We start from the raw sequence: 17,899 nt of genomic DNA on the forward strand, positions 1-17,899 counted from the left end.
TCAAGCACTTGCATAGCATTGACCACATACCTAGAATCGGAGACAATGTTAATGGCCTCTGAGAACCGTTCAAGAATCATTTTAACGATCTGCAGTTCCACCACCTGAGGCTGATCTGGTTCAAATTGTATGGTAACCGGGGGCTTGCCTAGGATCACATAGGCGCCTATCCCCATCTTAGAGCCATCTGTGTATATTGTAGTTGCTGGGACTAATGGCTCAGAGGCAGTAACCTTTGGAAAAATTATAGGGTGCTGAGTGACAAATGACAAGATGAACACCCATATAAGTCTGGAGGCGACACTGAGGTCCACACCTGCTGACCCAGGGGTGGCCCTTGTTGAAGGCTGCCACCCTGAGCTGTCCTGTCTCTGGGGCGGGGGCCCGTCTGTGAAGGGGGCCCCCTCTGGCCGTTTTTTGGCTCTCTAGCATCTTGTCCACAAATACGGTTGCCCTGAGCATCAAAGACCGACCTACACTCCTCAGCTTTGTGTGATCCCTTTTTGCATCGCCCACAAACATATGGTTCTTCATTCCTAGGACGAGGCCTAGCATCTGCATTGTTTGGGCAGTGACGTTTAATGTGTCCTGGCTCCCCGCAGGCAAAACACCCTTTAGCCTTACATTCCCCTTCTAACCCGCGAGGTCCCCTCTGCTGTATAGCCGCGGCCAGGAGAGCAGCCACTCCCGAGTTGGAGAGCGGCCCCCCTATCTCTCTGCATATCCTAATCCAGGCATTGAGGTCCTTGTTCTTATGAGGAGCTATCGCTGCCTTGCACTCCTTTGTACATTGCTCAAAAATCAGCTGTCTTACCAGCGGTTGAGCCACTCCCGGATCAGAAAATATCTTATCGGCAGCATCTTGCATTCGGGCCACAAAGTCAACAAATGGCTCTGTGGTACCCTGAATTATTTTTGAAAGACACAAGGAGGCTGTTCCAGCACCACTTACTTGCTTCCAGGCGCGGAGTCCTATGGCATTGATTTGCTCATAGACAGCGCCGGGGAACTGGGTCTGGTCATCAGCGTGCCGACCTTCTCCCATAAGCATTTCCTTGTTCCACCCCCGGTTTCCCCGATTGGCGTTTCTCTCAGCCTGCTCTGCAGAGAACTCTGCGTACCAGGCTCGCCAATCCAGGTAACTGCCCGAGGGCAGACACGCCTTTGCCAGCTGAATCCAGTCCGCGGGGGTGAGGGGCCCAGAAGACAGATTCTCCAGCATGGCAATGGTGTAAGGCGCAGTCGGCCCAAAGGTTGTAACTGCATTTTTAAGTTCTCTAATCTGCTTTATCTCAAAAGGCTCCCATACATTGCGTCCCTGGCCCATAGCTACTTGTACAGGAAATATCTCGTAGGGGCCACTATCTATCCCAGGTGGATGTACCTCATGAGACAAGCGTCCCCCCTGCCAAAGCCGCCTGTAAAAATACCGACCTGCCGGCGGCGGAGCATAAGACAACGGCCGTGATTGGGCGGAAAATGGGGGCCCGTGCATCACTTCCTGTTCTGGCGAAGAGGAAGGGAGCTCCCGGGCGGCCGCCCCGCGGCGAGGGATCGCCTCTGGAAACGGCCCCCAAGGTGGGGCGGAAGGCTTCGCCTCCCTCTCGCGCCGGGGAGCGCTCAGGAGCTCTCTACTCCTCCGCAGACCAGGTTGAGCAGAGCGCAATTCGCGGGGCAACGCTGGAAAAGAACCCTGCGACTCCTTATTGAGCGATTTAGGCTCCTGACAGCTGGTCTCTTTGGCCTCCTTGCCATTCAACTTTCCCTCGTCCTCGGAGTCAGACGACTCCGAGGCTAGAGCCCCGTCCTCCTCCTTAGCATCCTTGTTCCCCTTGACAGACCCCTCTCGGGAGCTCCCTGACTGGGCCTGCTCAGATACCCTGCGTACTTTTGTAAGCTCTTGAGAGCTTTCTCCACAACCACCCTCGCTCTTAGTGCCGCTACCTAACATGTTTCCCATCTTTTAATATGTTACTCACCGCGTGAGGCCCAAGGAATCCGCCACTTACGCGTGAGCCTGAGGGGAGTCTAAAAGCCCTGTAGGTGCGCGCCACCCAGAGCCCAGGCTTATCCCCAACTCACCTGTCTCGCAGCTCTGTACTGGAGCGTTGTCCACTTCCACGTCGCGGGGGTGATCAGTCCCCGGGCGGGCCTCCAAATGTCGATGTCCGCTCCCGGCCGGCAGGAAGGACACACGACACAGTCTGGTAGTGGACAACCTTTTCTTTTTATTTTCCTTCTCCGTACAGCCTGCCCTGGGTTCTCCCAGCTGAAGCCTCCTTTGGTCCGCTCCCCGCGGCTCCTTTTGTGCTTCAGCCTGCCCCAAAGCCTCTACCGGTCCGCTCTCCGCGGCTCCTTTTGGGCTTCTACCTCCGGGCTTCTACCTGGCTTCTTCTTCCGCCCAGGGGTGGCACCGGTATATATACGGGTACAGTGTCCAATCATGTTAAAGTAAGCAAGGCAAGCTGATTGGCTAACATCATCAGTTGCCAGGCAGACTATATTGTTGAGCGGGTTGTTTACGCGGTAAGCAGGAAACTAGCATATTCGATGGGAGGGGTAATCTACCTCAGGCCTCACTCTTTACTACAGGCCTCACGTCCGCCAAGTGAGGCGACCGGGCTCAGGGCTGCGGCTCCCAACAACTGTTGACCATGGAGCTCAATGTACATCTTTCTCTTGGCACACACCTGACAGTAAATATCTTTTAAGTAATTTAATACTACTCTGTTGATCTTTTTTAGAAAATACTGTTCAAAACTGGATGAGGCAACACAAGTTCATCTTCTAGGATTCAGAATGCCATAGAAGCTTTCACTTATTTTCCTATCATGCAATTTTGGAATCTTAGATATGTATGATATTCCAGGACAGAACACGAATCTTTGGTTAGGCTGGTGGAGAGGCAGTCATCAGGCTAGGGAGGATGAGGAGTAGAACTGGATGTCTTGCTGATTTTAATTTTTTGTCTTGTTTTTTTAAAAGTAGGAATTTTGCCGAGGATGTAGCTCAGTGGTGTAAGCACCTGCCTGGCAAGTGCAAGGTCCTGAGTTCTACAGTGTGTGTGTGTGTGTGTGTGTGTGTGTGTGTGTGTGTATGTGTGTGTGTGTGTGAAAGTGAGAGAGAGAGAGAGAGAGAGAGAGAGAGAGAGAGAGAGAGAGAGAATGAGTATGAATTTTATTGGAGTTTCAGCCAACCTTTTTCTGCGTTATTTGGTACAATACAAATTTTTTCTTGCCGTAGTGGAATTTAGCTTTCTTTTATTTATTTATGTATTTTTTGTTTCTAATCAAGAAGGCAATCATCACTGCACTTCCTTGCCACTGTCTAAAACTTTGCTAACTTCTATGTAATTTTGATGACCTTTATAGGTTTACAATCTTTTAAAAAAATATAAAAAAGTGAAATATAACTTCATTAGTATTTCAAGAAGGAAGAAATGTAAGTATATTATTTTATGTGAACTGCTTTACTGAGAAATATATATACAGATATTGTTAGGGTTTTTTGGGTGATTATCAGTTTATCTTTTAAAGGCATGAATATCTACCATGGTGGTGGTAGTGTGTGTGTATGTGTGTGTGTGTGTCTACATGTGTATGCAGCTGTGTAAAGGTGTGCTGTTTTTTCTTCCTTTCTCAAGAATGGGTGTGAAGGGACACCATGGGGACACACGAAGCACAGAAGAAGAAAATTAGCACTATGTAGGGTAAAGAGTAATGAGCCTCACAGCAGAGACCCAGGACTGGATTTACGTTACTGGGATTATGAATTTTGGACTAAATAAAATTGAGACGTGTTGAAAAAACTCCATGGTTTAAGGTTGCCTGTGTTACTGTTGGCACTGTGAAATGTGCATGTGTGTATTAAACTAAAAACGGAGACAGCCTTAACTCAGAGGGAATTTTGCTCACTTACATTTCCATACTTTATCATTACAGAAAGCTTCTCTCCTCTTTAAAAGAGAAGCCCCCAGATGCAGGAGAATCAAAAAAAAAATATACCAATAATAATCACAGTCACATAACAATAGATCTTGGAAGACTACAGTCCTGCTAGACAGAGCAAATTTAAATTAGTGTTACCACAGTTGTTGGAAATAGAAAACTATTTAATGTTTTCATGAGGCTGTACAATTTTATTAGGTCTCATGTGTGAGATAAACTTTTCCCTGCTGACAGTCTTCACCTAATTTCCTTTAAGAATGAATATCTTTGCTGCTTAAATATTACTTTCATGATTAGATTATAGACTCCTCTTTACTTTCCTAAAAAACAAGAAAAAGAAACATGAATAACATGATAATGGTAATGAATTACACGACCACATTAATTCTATCCCCATCTCAGCATCTTTTTCGAAGAGCAGAATCTCTTGAAAACTGTACCAAAGAGAGGGGACCCCTGCACTGAGCGGCGCTAGTCAAAGGCCTGGTCAGCAGAATCCTCCTCGCAGTGCAGCCTTGGTGCCTCACTCAGAGCCTGTTATGACCCCACTCAGCGTCTCCAACAGCTGGGGAGCTTCCGTGCACCATGCAGCATGAGCTGAAGGCCTGCACAGCATGCTCTATATGGCTGCTTAGCCTTGGTGCACCACCCCGAACCTGGTAGAATCCCGCCAGCAACCTCAAGTGGCTGTGGAGCTTCAGAGCGCCATGTGGAGAGAACTGAAGGTCCACCCAGCATACTCCCCCACGTCAGGAGCCTTTCAGAGTCACTAGGGACCTGGTAAGGACTGCCTAATGACTCCCACACAACTGAGGAAGCTCCCTGCACTGTGGACAGACATCCTCAACTCAGGAAGCAAGTGAGACTTGCATTTAACTTCCTGAGGGAAAACAGGAAAATGATAAAACCAAAGAGCAAAATGCAGTCTCTAACCTCCATCCCACCTCAAACAAGCCCAGGAGACATGGGCATAGAAGAACGTATAAGCCATACATCTGAAACTTCTGAAATGATAGCAACCAAAGTAAAGAAACAACTCCAGGAAGCTGTAAGGAGCTCAGATCAGAAATAGTCTCCCAGGTAAAAGAATAAATGATAAATTTACAAAAGAAATGCTGAACACATTTAAAGAAGACATAGTTAAAAAATTGAGGAGCACTGAAAAAGGAAACCTTAAATGAACAAGATAAGAAAGAAATAGAATACATGAAACAGATTTAAAGAGCTATCCAGAAAATCAAAAATTCCAGTGAAACCTGGCAAAACCACCTCAGTGAATGTGAAGACAGATGTTTAGAACTTGAAGACAAGATTACAGAGAGTGAGTATTGTCTCCCTAGTGCAAGAAACTGAAAGAGTAAATAAGATACAAAATCTTCAGTAAGTATTGTGAAGAGAAGAAACTGCTTAAAGGGGAAAAACAACTCAGGGAAAAGGAGAAAAAAAGGAAGGGAAAAGAAAAAAAAAGATAAAAATTTATTTATACCCACTTAAGATAGCTAAGATGTTTGTACTACTAATTCTGTTAGTTCATGGAACAAAACAGCATTTGTAGAATTACATCAATTTTGCATGTTTATATCTGGTAATCTGAGTAACTCTTTTGAAGATAACTAAGCAAAATAACAACCTTAGTTATGTTCCTATCATGTTGTTTTGAAAGCCTATATTGGTATTGTTTTGGGCTCTTCATTATTGTTACTTTTTGGGTCTTTTGATTCTTGTTTTTCTTGTATTTTATTTTGTTTTATTTTCCCTCTATACAGAAAGGACAGATGTACATGTATACCTTTATACATGCCTAGATCATCTCCTAAAGAGTTTATAAGAATTGATTTTATTACATGTGATGTTATCAACACTTACTTTGAAGAAAATGAGATATTACAGTAGCCATTGATGATTTTCTGTCATCTTGATTTGAAGTACAATAATGTCTTTATTCTTTGTTTTGACTGGTTTTAGTCTATTTTCAATTATTTGATTTCACTATGTATGAAAGTAGGGACAGCTACTTTTAAGAGAACAAGAGACATTATGGTAACTATTATTGCTTTCATCAGAAAAAATTATATTAATTCCTTCAGAAAAAATTGAAAGCGTCTTGATAATTGATATCCTAAGTCTTCAAGTAGATTTTAAGAGCTTTCTTAAAGAGTATGGATGTATTTTAAAATTTCTCCCTGCACTATGGCAAAGTTTTGGTATGCATGGATCACAGGCTTTGAAACTTCACTGTTGCTGTTTTTGTTTAAACAAAGAATATCTTTTAGAGCCCTTTATTTTTATTTCATAGCCCTTCATGTCTCTCTGTTGTCCTCCTGGTGTCATACAAATTCCTTCATTTGTCATTCAAAGCCCGCTACTCTCTGACACCAGTATATTTTGCGATTTGTCTGTTAGTGTTTTCCTACAAAAATTCTTCCTTCCAGCCAGTTGTGCTTGGAATATTCCAGTCTTTTCAAGTCTCTCCCCTCCTCTGCCTTTAGTGTTACTCTTCTTGCCTTCAAGACTGGACTAAAGTCCCTCGTGTAAGCACCCTGGCCCAGGACACAGTTGTTTTATCCTTTGTACTTCCCAGTCCTGACTTGGTCACCCAGAGGCAGTTTACCATCAACCGATCATGCACGTTTGGTCTATGTTTATTTCTTTGACCTGCTCCTGAAGTATAAGAGTGTTGTACTTCTTTCTTCTTTCCCTGCATTCTTTTTTTCTGACATTATAAGATCTACAACTTCAAAAAGAAACAAAGATTTACATCTTCTTTTCCTTACTGTCTTCTGTCTACTATATAACTAGTGTTTTTATTCTCTGCTCTTCACTCCCACTGGGATGCAAGTTACCAAAGGAGTCAGGAGGCTGGCAAAGGTTCTCAGGAGCTCGGAGGGCAGCCAGCCGGGCTCTGGACCTAGTGTGCTTGACCACTAATACATGTGGCCTCATGGAGTTTGACAGTGACTCTCTTTTTATTATTGTAATTTTGCTTACTTCTCAGTGGGGTTTGGCAGCATGGATGACTTGTTCCTTGGATGTTTCACTTCTCTTAGATTCTGTGGCATGCCTTTCTCTCTCCTCTCCTGAACCCTAGCTCACTCAGTTCTTTCCTAGTCACCTTCCTCTAACACTGGACTCATTTGCCATCATCTGTTTCCTGTGCTTTCTGGACAATCCTCTGCCTTGTGTACTACATTTCACTTGCAGGAGCATAACACCACCATCTCACAATAAGGGTAAGGTCACCACTTGGTGATGAGCTACTTACTTATTCATAAGTGCTGTTGTAAGTGCTTGCAAATGACTTAACTCTAGCTCAGTAGTCTCGCCCTGTTTTTCTACTAAACATCTCTAAGAATGTTTACTGTGTTTTCTTTCTATCTTTGCCCTTGTGCAGTGCCCCATCATTCCCAGTGGGATATTTCATGGTCCAGTGGCTCTCAAAATTTAGTATGCATCAAAATTATTAAAAGGCAAATGGTTAGGTCCCAGTTCCAGCAATTCTGATTCAGTAGGTCTAGGGATAGCCTTGTAAAATTGAATTATTAACTGAGTGTTTTTCTGAGAAATCTTCAGTTCTCCTCTAAAAGACATAAAATGTTGTGTAACGCTATGATGATGGACGCATGATGCACATTTGTTAATTTTTACAGGATGGACAATATTAAAAGTGATAGGTAATGTAAATTATGAACTCTGAGAAACAATACTGTGACAGTGTTCATTCATTTTTATCAACTGCACAGCATCCTGCAGGATTTTGACAGTGGAAAGTTTGTGCTTGTATTGAGGTGTATTGTCACTGTTTGTGGCTTCTGAAACTATTCTCAAAATAAGGTGTGTATTTTGAAAACAATTATACACGTTAGCACATTTAATGTACCAAGTGAATTAGCCAACTCTGCAGTATTGTACTTCTTACTGTATAACACATCCCATCTGCCACATAGCACTCTTTCTCACTACAGTAGAATGTCTGTTAAACATGGAATGGAGAGAATTGTGACCTACACAAGAATTATAGATCTAAATTCCACTGAAAGAAATCAGTTCAGTTCAAGGAGAGGAGCACATATTTTCACATGAGGTGTTGAATACGCCTCAACCAAATAATCATGGCCCTGAAGTTGCTGTCCATAGCCAGTTGCTCTATGAAGACAATTTTCCATCCTGCCGTTCTTGGCCATTCTTGGGAAACTTTCCTTGGCCCTGAGATTTCACTGAGGCACCCGTGTTTCTATCACAGGATTTCTCACCAGCCAAGTGCGGCGGCCAGCACACAGTGACTATGATTCCTGGAGATGACATTTGGCCTGAACTCATGATGTATGTCAAGAGTGTGTTCCAATGTGCATGTGTGCCTGTGGACTTTGAGAAGGTGTGGGTGACCACCACATCTGGTGAGGAGGAGATTCATAATGCCATCATGGCAGAGTGTGGAAACTCTGTGGCTTTAAAGGGCAGCATTAAAACCGACCACACCAAGCCACCTTCTCACAAATTCTACAATAACTTGCTGTGCACCACCCTGGACCTCTATGCCAGTGTTACCCATTTCAAGAACCTGTCCAATGTGGACACTCGCCACTAGGGCATAGACATCTTGGTCATACAGGAAAACACGGAGGGTGAGTATAGCAACCTGGAGCACGAAAATATGAAAGGCGTGATCGAGAGCCTAAAGATCATCACGAAGGCCAAGTCTCTGCGCATTGCTGAGTACGCCTTCCAGCTGGCACAGAAGATGGGGCGCAGAAAAGTTACAGCTGTGCACAAGGCCAACATCATGAAGCTGGGAGACGGACTCTTTCTCGAGTGCTGCAGGGAGGTGGCGTCCCACTATCCTCAGGTCGCCTTAGAGACCATGGTTGTGGACAATGCTACGATGCAGCTGGTGACCTGGCCTCAACAGTTTGATGTTATGCTGATGCCCAGTCTTTATGGTAACATCGTCACCAGCATCTGCACAGAGTTGTTGGGGGGCTCGGGCCTTGTACCTCCAGCCAACTATGGCTGCTTGTGCGCAGTGTTTGAGACAGCTACAAGGCAGTTGAACAAGAATCCAGCGGACTGGAACTGGGTCAATCCGAGTGCCATGATGCTGGTAAACTGCATTATGCTGGATTACCTCCGCCTGCACTCCCACGCCGCCACAATTCGAGCTGTGGTCTTGGCATCCTTGGGCAATAAAAATAGTCAAACACCAGACATCAGAGGCCAGGGTTCCATGATGGAAATTATTCGACATATTATTGACCACATCCGATATGCCAATTAAATGATTGGTCTTAAAAACTATTATCACCCAGAAGCCTTTCTGTCCTGTTCCTTCCCTGCCCATCCTTAGGAGCCCTGTCAGCTTGGCTAATGTGGACTCCAGAATAAGCCATTTGCTGTGGTGCAATATGTTTGAGTGAACCAAGACTGATCTTTTCCCATTAAATTAAAATGCCATAACATTGCTTATTTAAATTAGCCAAATTGATTGCACTGTAAGTAAATCAAGAACTCTCTTCCTTTTTTTTTAATCCACAATTCTCACCAACTTATGTTAGGACACACTGACTAAATCAGAGCTGTTTGTGGAGGACAAAGGCTTTTCCAGAAACTTGCACACAGATATTCAAGGGGTGGAAATTCAGCAGAGCAGCAATGAGAAGTCTGGCTTTTCTCTAGAACTTATTAAGTTAGTTAGTGCATTGCATCCTGCCTGCAACATACACACCGCAGCTTTATGAATAAGTGAGGTAACTCAAAGCTGGGCTGTCACAGACTGCTTCTGCGCCTCCCTCGGGGTTCCAGGCCTGGTGTTGTTTAAGGGTTTTTGGTTAGGAATTTTTCTGGGCTTCTTTTTCACATACAAAAATGGGGCCTGAAACTCTCCTGGAGGGTGAATTCTTGAATTTCTCTGACCTGTGAACAGGTGTGTAGGGATCAGATCTCTTTGTAACCACTGGACCACATTTACTTGCTGTAAGATAAAACCATGGATGGCAAACCCCATGCTTGGTGCCTTGGTAGAGGCTTCTGTTCAAAGTTTGAAAGGAAGAATGTGTGTGAAAAACTAAGTGTCCTATTCTACTATGGATATTTGCCAACCTGTTCATATATTGAATTTACATTATTTTGAAGATCTTCATTTGGAAACAAAAATAATTCTATTCCTTGGACTTGTTGTTATTCAAAAAGTTAAAAAAAATAATAATTCTAAAATCTTACAGTAGTTTTCTCAGGATGACTTGCCTGCAGGGGGAAGTAAGATTGATGAAAACAGTGAATTCTATGCTTTGGAAACCTGATATATTAACTATGACCTTGCATCTCACCATAGTTCATGTATTAGGAGTTGAAGACATTCTTCTTGGACCAAAATAAGTTCCTGTGCTCTCCACGAAGTCTTAACTTAGTCTGATTATCTGGATTCCACCTGTGCTAATTATGTATGAAGCCAAGGCCAGGGTTGGAAATCCAAAAGCTAGTTCAACGGGGTTTAGCTTGAGGAGTAAGTGACCATAATAATCTTATCTAGAAGTCTTTAGAAAAATAATCATGAAAGAATCAACTTTAAAATCATCATTATAGTCCCTTTATTGGATGGGTAGATAGCCATCAGAAAGGAAGGATTTTCCCAACCCCTGTAGCCCCCAACTTGGGGTAATCTGGACCTGCATCAGTGATTTGTTCTGACTAATGGACCAGGACCATATGACAGCCTGAAGTCCTCTATCCCTGAGGGCTACACTAATCCACACAGCCTTAACTCACACTGCCCACTCTTAATCTTTTCTCTCATGACTTGGAAAACCCCAAACCCATTGACTTGTCACACAGTGCCAACACTGCAATTAAAGGCTAATGAGTTATGGCTTGTGACATCATCACTGGCACTGCTACTCCTTTCTGAGCCTGTGCATGGCCTCTTCTGAGCCTGTGCTTGGCGCTCAGATAGATGTTAGGGTCAAGCTGGGAGGACTTGGTTTGCATGCCAGCAGAGATGGCACTGTGATGCATTCCCATAAGTTTGCCACCACTGGTCTAATGATTTGCAGAAACTCTCCTGTCTTCTCTAAAGAATGCTAAAGCCTTGTGGCAGTTCAGCAGGTGGTAGAAGGTTGCAGTTTGCAAAGATTTCTGTAGTCCTTTTGTTGGATAATTTCATCTTTGCCACATTTATTAATTTACTTTATTTATGATTCTGGTGTTATAATTGATGTTTCCTTTAATTAATTTTTTTCTAGGACTGTCTTGGCTACAGCTTTATAACTCACTCAGCTACTCAAATGCTGTAGCTGAATCTCAGCTCTGTGAGGCAAAAGCTATGTAATAGTCAGTAAGCTGTGTAACTTCGCTGAATGCTGGTTTTCTCATTTTTCAGATAAATGCAAATATCTACCTTCACAGGATCACAGTGAACATCAGATAAAATTGCTTTGTTTATTGCTGCCTAACAAAGCACCTCAAAATTTAGTGGTGTAGAAGAAGCAATTAATGTGCTCAATTCTGTGGCTTAAGCAGACTGTTGTTGTTAGTCAGGGTGTTGGGGTCACTGGAAGATCCAAAATGCCGGGGCTCACGTGGTTGATGGTTGTAAGAACAACTGTCCATGTGGAGACTCTGCTTTTCTCTGTGTGGCCTTCTGAGGGGGCTGTTTGGCCTCTTTGCAGCAGGACACCTGATTTCTAAGGAGCAAGGCACTGGATGGAGATTTCTTACAGCCGGCCCTGATAAGTTTCTCGGGACCACTGGTTCTACCTTCCATTGGTGACAGAAGCAGTGGAGGTGGAACAGATTGAGTGAGGGTCCTGCACTCCGCCTCGCCATGGGATAGTGAGGAGGTTACACTGCAAAGGAGCCTAACGAGTAGGAAACGGAACTGTGCCGTGTGGGAAGCACGGTCTCCCACCGTGGTAATGTATCTAGATCTCTTCGCACAGTGTCTTCCCTGTGGGAACTGCTTAGTCAGTGATGTCTGTTAGCACTCTAGACCTTTTCCTCTTCCATCTTACCTAGCCTCTGTCTCATTATGTGTCTCATATGTTGATTCCCCTCATTCTAACTCATTTCTTCTGTGCTTATACCTTTCAGGGTCTATATAGAAGGTTGTCTAACCAGGCTTAAATTTAATCTCTTGCATTTCACACTTTATCTTGTATTAATTATTCATCTATGTGAATTAAACCTTAATTAATCTTATAGTCTTTGAGGTTTTAAAACACAGTTAAGCCAATGTTTTGGACCTTGCATTACTCACTACAATGCTTGTATGGGTGGTAAAGTTTGGTAATTAAATATATGAAATGAGAACAAAACTACTAGTAATAATATGATTTAGTATGTATATTGTATACTTTACATTATTCTACATGCTTTCCATTTATTAGCCATTTTTTTCTAGTTCTCAGCATTAACTCTATTGAATGATTATTCTAGCAGTCCTCATCTCATAGAGGAGAAAGCAGAGGGGGCAGTTTGAAGAAATCAGCCTGAAGTCTCACAGCTAACAGGAAGCAAATCCAGATGAGGTCGCACTGAAGCCACTGACTCCGGAAGTCAGTGTGTAAGTGGTGAGGGGCGTTTTGGAAGAATGGGGTTTACACATGGTGCTGTTTTCATACTTTATGTGAAAGTGTGCCAGCTTTCAGCTGTAGATCAATGTTTTTTTCTGAAAATAATCCTATAAATTCACTGAACTAAAGCAATGTCAAGGGAAAGAAGCTGCCCCACAGGAGGGCAAAGAGAGTGGCTTCAGGATCATAGCTAGGATGTCCGTAAGCCGGGATGGACATGCGAGCCTCCTGATTCCAGATGAAGCCGGGATGGCAGCCACGTGGGGTGAGGATCCACACCGACTCACTCCTGATGATGTCTTCTTTTCTCTGGGCTGCAGCTCTCTCCTAATGTGTATATTATTTAATCTTCATGTCAGCTGATGCCACTGAGGAGTAAGTACAGAGAAATTCAGTGGACACTGTCAAGATTAATCATATAGTATGGAGCCAGAATCAACCAGAATGAAAACTCGAAGATTATTACCTGTGTTTATTTACTACTAAAGAAGCTGCTTCTCACTTTCATGGGGTTACCCACATAGCCCAGCATTAAAAAGTTACAATATATAAATATGAGCCTGTTTGGTGTCTGAGTCAAGCATCAGATATTTAAAGAGGTGACTTTTCATAAATGGCAAGTTAAATGTATTCTTTTAGGGTAGTGACAGATCAGAAAAGAGAGATCTTAGAATAGAAATGAAGTGCTGTTGAAATCAATGAATTGTTAAAATAATTATATGAAGTGGACACCAAAGAAATACTGAATATTGAGGGTAAGAGGAGTTATTTGAAGAAATGTATACAGTTCTGCATCTTTCCACAGTTAGTGGAAATCCTGAAGGTACCAGCTCACTCGGATATATGCATCATTTCTGCATTTCTGAGGGGAGGTATTTGGTCCTTGGAGCTCCCTGACAACTTGCATAAGATTGGAATTCAACTTGGCCAAGCGTTCTTCATATCAAAATGACACTGCTTACTCTGCTATGGGAAGTTACGTATACTGCACTTGAGATCATGCCAAGAAGGGCACAGAAGAGAGAAAAAAGCTTCACAAAATCAATTCAAATGGAATGTCTCCTTATCAGTTTAAAATGCTTAAAAATCAATGCATTGTGAGTATAAACACTGAGCAGGGCTAAAAACTGTAATCTGGACTCTACTCAGCCCAAGTGTCTGGTTTGCTATAGTTCATGGCAATCTCTGCTCATACAAAATGCATGCAGGTCAGTGGATATTGTGGCAAACGGGTACCATTCCATGTATATCCATATACAAAAGTAGTCTTTCCCTTTTTTTCAGAAAAAAGGAATCGCATTATATTCAAATCTTTATACACGTTCTCATCTTACCTGATCTCTCAGTTCTATAATTTTGAACAACAAGCAACTACTTAGGGGAGAAAAATGACAATCCTTACGCGGGCTACATATTTTCATAGAAATTATCTGGAAAATAAATTTTAAAAAGGCAAAAACTTCAACAATGAATTAGTAATTAGTGTAATTTCACTGTTGCAAATATTGAGTGTTGTTGTGTAATTAGTTTGATTGCGATGATTATTTCAGGGTTATGTGTACCCCCAGTTAAGCCTTAAGTGTAGACAAATACAAGTTATCAGTTATACCTCTATTATTCTGGAAAATGCAAATGCTTAATATGGTAAAAGGAGTCAAAGGTCAGTTTTTGATCACTTAATAGGTATCACAAATGCATAATAGGTATCACAAATGATAGCAGTTAGACAAAACAGAAAGGAATAGCCCCAATGTGATTCAGTTAGTTTTCTGTGACTTGATTTGAAAAGCCAAGAAACACAGAATCAAAGATTGTTTTGTCTCAAACTGCTTAGTCAAAATAATGATGGATTCACAAACTTCAGAGAACTTGAAAAGTGATTCTAGGTTAGGGAAGAATAGTAGACCAAGATTCATGTATAGAGATTAAATGAAATTATTGAATTATTTCATTCACAAAAACTAGTATTTCTAGCTTACTGTAGTGTTTATCATAGTCGGTTAAATATATATAATCAAATCCATAGATCAAGTAAGAATGTACAGAAAGTGATCTAAGAAATAACCCACGGAGTGTGTTCACAGCTGTGAAATGACACTGGAACACACGCAGCCGTAACGCTGCCCACCGTGCTCCCCTCGCCGTGCGCACACTGTGCCATCACCCGGACCGCCCTCTGGAGGAGCCCGGAATTTCTCCCAGAGAGTCTCTGTGGCTGTGGTTAATGACACGGTGGGTGCCGCTGCCTGGTGCCGTCCAGTGGGAAGGAGGCTCACGCAGATGCTGTGCTGTGTCCGCACCCATCTTACTCACTAACCATGTCCCCGAACGGCTTCTGACTCCTCCTCAAGTCAAAATAACTGGAAGGCAGATAATTCGGAGTCCATTCAGGGCATCAAAGCAGCCACCAAAACCAGAAACTGGAAAGGCCCACTTCCACAATCACTCTAGAAAATGGCAAGAGCGGAGGGATCAGTATGTTCACAAAGAGGGCTGCTTTGAGTTAGGTTAATGACAGTATGCCTTTAATATAATCAATTTCCAAGATTTAAGCATTCACCATGGTTGTTAATCACCCTCACAGCTATATAATCAAATCATTGCACCAAGGGATCAGTTAATAGATTCATCCCTCAGTGTGTTCCACCTTGCCTCAGATGGTTTTCTCTTTTAGAAATTGTTGCGGATAAGAAAGGAGTCATTTTACCTTTACTTGGAGCTGCTTCCTGCTTAAGAATTCATATCTTTTAGGTGTGATACTATGTGAGAAAAGGCAGGAAAGTTACTGTGCAGAAGTCTGCAGTAGCAAGATAAGAATCAAGATCTCAAAATAAATAGATAATATTATAGAAACAAATATAAAGGAATTTTACGACACATTATATTTGACTATTTAAATTCATGGGTGGTGCTTTGTCTAGTTTTGAGCTGTCAAATTCATGAGATTCAGTATTAGTTAAAACATGTATACTGAAAAATTAACTGTACACCAGCTTTCAAAATATGCTGGGAAACCTGGTTTACATGTAACCTTTTCTTCAAACTAAGTCTGTAGGATTGATCTTTTGCTAGATTTTCAAACCGTGATTAGATAAAGTGATTTGGGATCCATTTTTATTCTTGCCATATTAAGGTCTTTTTTTCAACAGGGACCTCATCCACCGAATCTTTCATTCCTTCCCTTGTTCTTCCGCCCTCTGTGTGGCTTGTTGAGTACAGTACTTACATTAAGTCACAAACTTTACCACAATGGAGGATGTAGCTTTGAAAATCCATGTGCTTTCTTTCAGGAGGCCACAGGGCTGAGGGAATCAACCACAATCAGAAGATGAATAATAGTGTGATAGGTATTGTAATGTAGGCAAAAACATGGTGCCAAGAGACAATAGAAGAAGGGAGAGAAATCAGAAAAATCCACCAGGCAGGAAACCTTGAGCTCATGTAGGAGAAAGGGGGAGAGTGATGAGGGACAGCATGGAAGAAAGGGAGGGAGAGGCATTCTGGGTCAGTCCCAAGACCCTGATGGTTGGAAGAGGGGGCCTTGGCCTGTCATTGCCTAATATTCAAAACATTTCAATTTTCCCCATTATCTCATATTTTACACACTGTAATTATTGTTGACTCAATCTTACCTACTTCACTTTATGTGTAAGCAGAGATTTTTGAGATTTAAGGTGAGCACTAGATTTTGTGTAGTGTTTAATGATTAACTCAGCATTGATTCATTAACCTTTTAGATGCCTCATCATAGTTAACTTTCACTTGTTGGGTCAGGAGGGTTTATTACCTTCTTTGAGCTCCTGCTCAGCATGACTGCTGTCTCCTCCAAGCTTTGCTTTACTTTTGCACATCTCTTTCAACGTCCCTCTCTCCACAATCATGTTTCATCATCTTGTTCTTTGCAGGACTGCTCTTACTTCCCACTGCCCTTTGCTTGGTGCTGAGCTACCTCATCTCATTCTGTTTCGATCTCTCCTTTCTTTTGGAATAGAATAGAATTTCAATTAAAATCTTATGTACGACCCTCCTCTCTCATGTTTATTTCAGTGACATAATCTCCTGCTGATTGTCCCGAGACAACACTGATAGGCCAGTTTCCTCCTGGGTTTGGGGGTAGGTGTGGTTGCCATTTTTTTGTAGTGATTGCAGAGTGGTCTTCTGGATTACAGGGCGCCATTAAAAAAATATTCACCATTGTGCTCAAGTTCAAGGAAATAAGCAGAACAAGAACAGCACATCTGAAGAAAATGACCCAATTACTCTTTCATTTGACACTCTCCTATTCGTTACCCAGGAAGATGCTTCCCCAGAAAGATTGTCAAACCCTCCATCTTTATGAGGCTATTTCATATCTATTTGGAAAAGCACCAAACTCTGACAGCTGAACATATTAGCATTACTTGACCATGATTATCATTTTTATCCAGATTGACAGATGCTTTTTTACAGTCTCCAGTGGAATTTCAATGAAAAAGAGCTTAAAATACACAGGAAGAGGAAAGTCGTCCTCTTACAGGATTCCTGCTGAGCTGATAACAGTCTATGGAAAGTCATCTATTTAAACAGAATTAAACATTTCTTGGGATGCAGAAGACTATTTGCAGCTTTATTAAGCTATTTTCAGGTTTATTAAGAAAGCTTTGTTTAATTTTTCCAGAATCTCTGGTCCTGTTCATTTAGCTTTCCCCTGCATGTGAATCAATTAGAACTGTTGACGGGAATGTAGATTTTGCCTTCTGTTCCTTATAGAAAGGTGGTGCTTTTGGAGGAGAGCAAGGAAGCTGGAGGACTTCAAATGCTTAATCAGAAACTTCTACTTAATTGGCTTTTGATAGGGAAAAGTATTCCTGATCAGAGACAGGGCCTGTGCCTGGGCGCCAAGAAATTTCACCATTAGGTATTTTCTTTCTAAAAAAAAGTTTTCTTTAGAAAATTGGTCACCTACATTAAGGATGAGGCCCAGGAGAGCAGCAGAGCAGTGTGTGTGTGTGTGTGTGTGTGTGTGTGTGTGTGTGTGTGTGTGTATAAAAGGATATTCAACTTTTTTAAACTCTGTAAGTTGAATGCCATATGGTCTCTATTGCAGCTTCTTAACTCTGTGGTTTAAAACAGGAGTGTCCTTTCTTTCCATAGCTATACCAATGTTTATTATTCTATGACTTATTGATAACCGCCATACTTTCTGGTAGAAGATGGAATCTCAGTGCTATTTTGATTTGCATTTCTCTAATGGTCAGAGATGTTGAACACTTTGGTATATTGCTAGTAGGATGTAAACTAGTACAGCCAGTATAGAAACCAGTATAGAGAATTCTCAAAGAACTAAATTGAGAAATTCCGTGTGACATAGATATTCCCCTTCTAGATATCTACTTGAAAGAATTAAAGACA

At 42.2% G+C, this 17,899-nt stretch overlaps 1 protein-coding gene and 1 pseudogene across 2 annotated transcripts in view; both read left to right on the forward strand.

The window, feature by feature from the left end:
- Positions 1 to 17,899, forward strand: part of LOC100728286 (protein kinase C-binding protein NELL1) — a 755,088-nt gene that overhangs the window by 489,883 nt on the left and 247,306 nt on the right. The gene's annotated exons all lie outside the window — the stretch shown is intronic.
- Positions 8,002 to 9,219, forward strand: LOC106025022 (isocitrate dehydrogenase [NAD] subunit gamma, mitochondrial-like; annotated as a pseudogene).

Source organism: Cavia porcellus, unplaced genomic scaffold (genome assembly GCF_034190915.1).
Source record: "Cavia porcellus strain 051 isolate PalLab524CR breed Dunkin Hartley unplaced genomic scaffold, mCavPor4.1 scaffold_9, whole genome shotgun sequence".
NCBI classification, from domain to species: domain Eukaryota; kingdom Metazoa; phylum Chordata; class Mammalia; order Rodentia; family Caviidae; genus Cavia; species Cavia porcellus.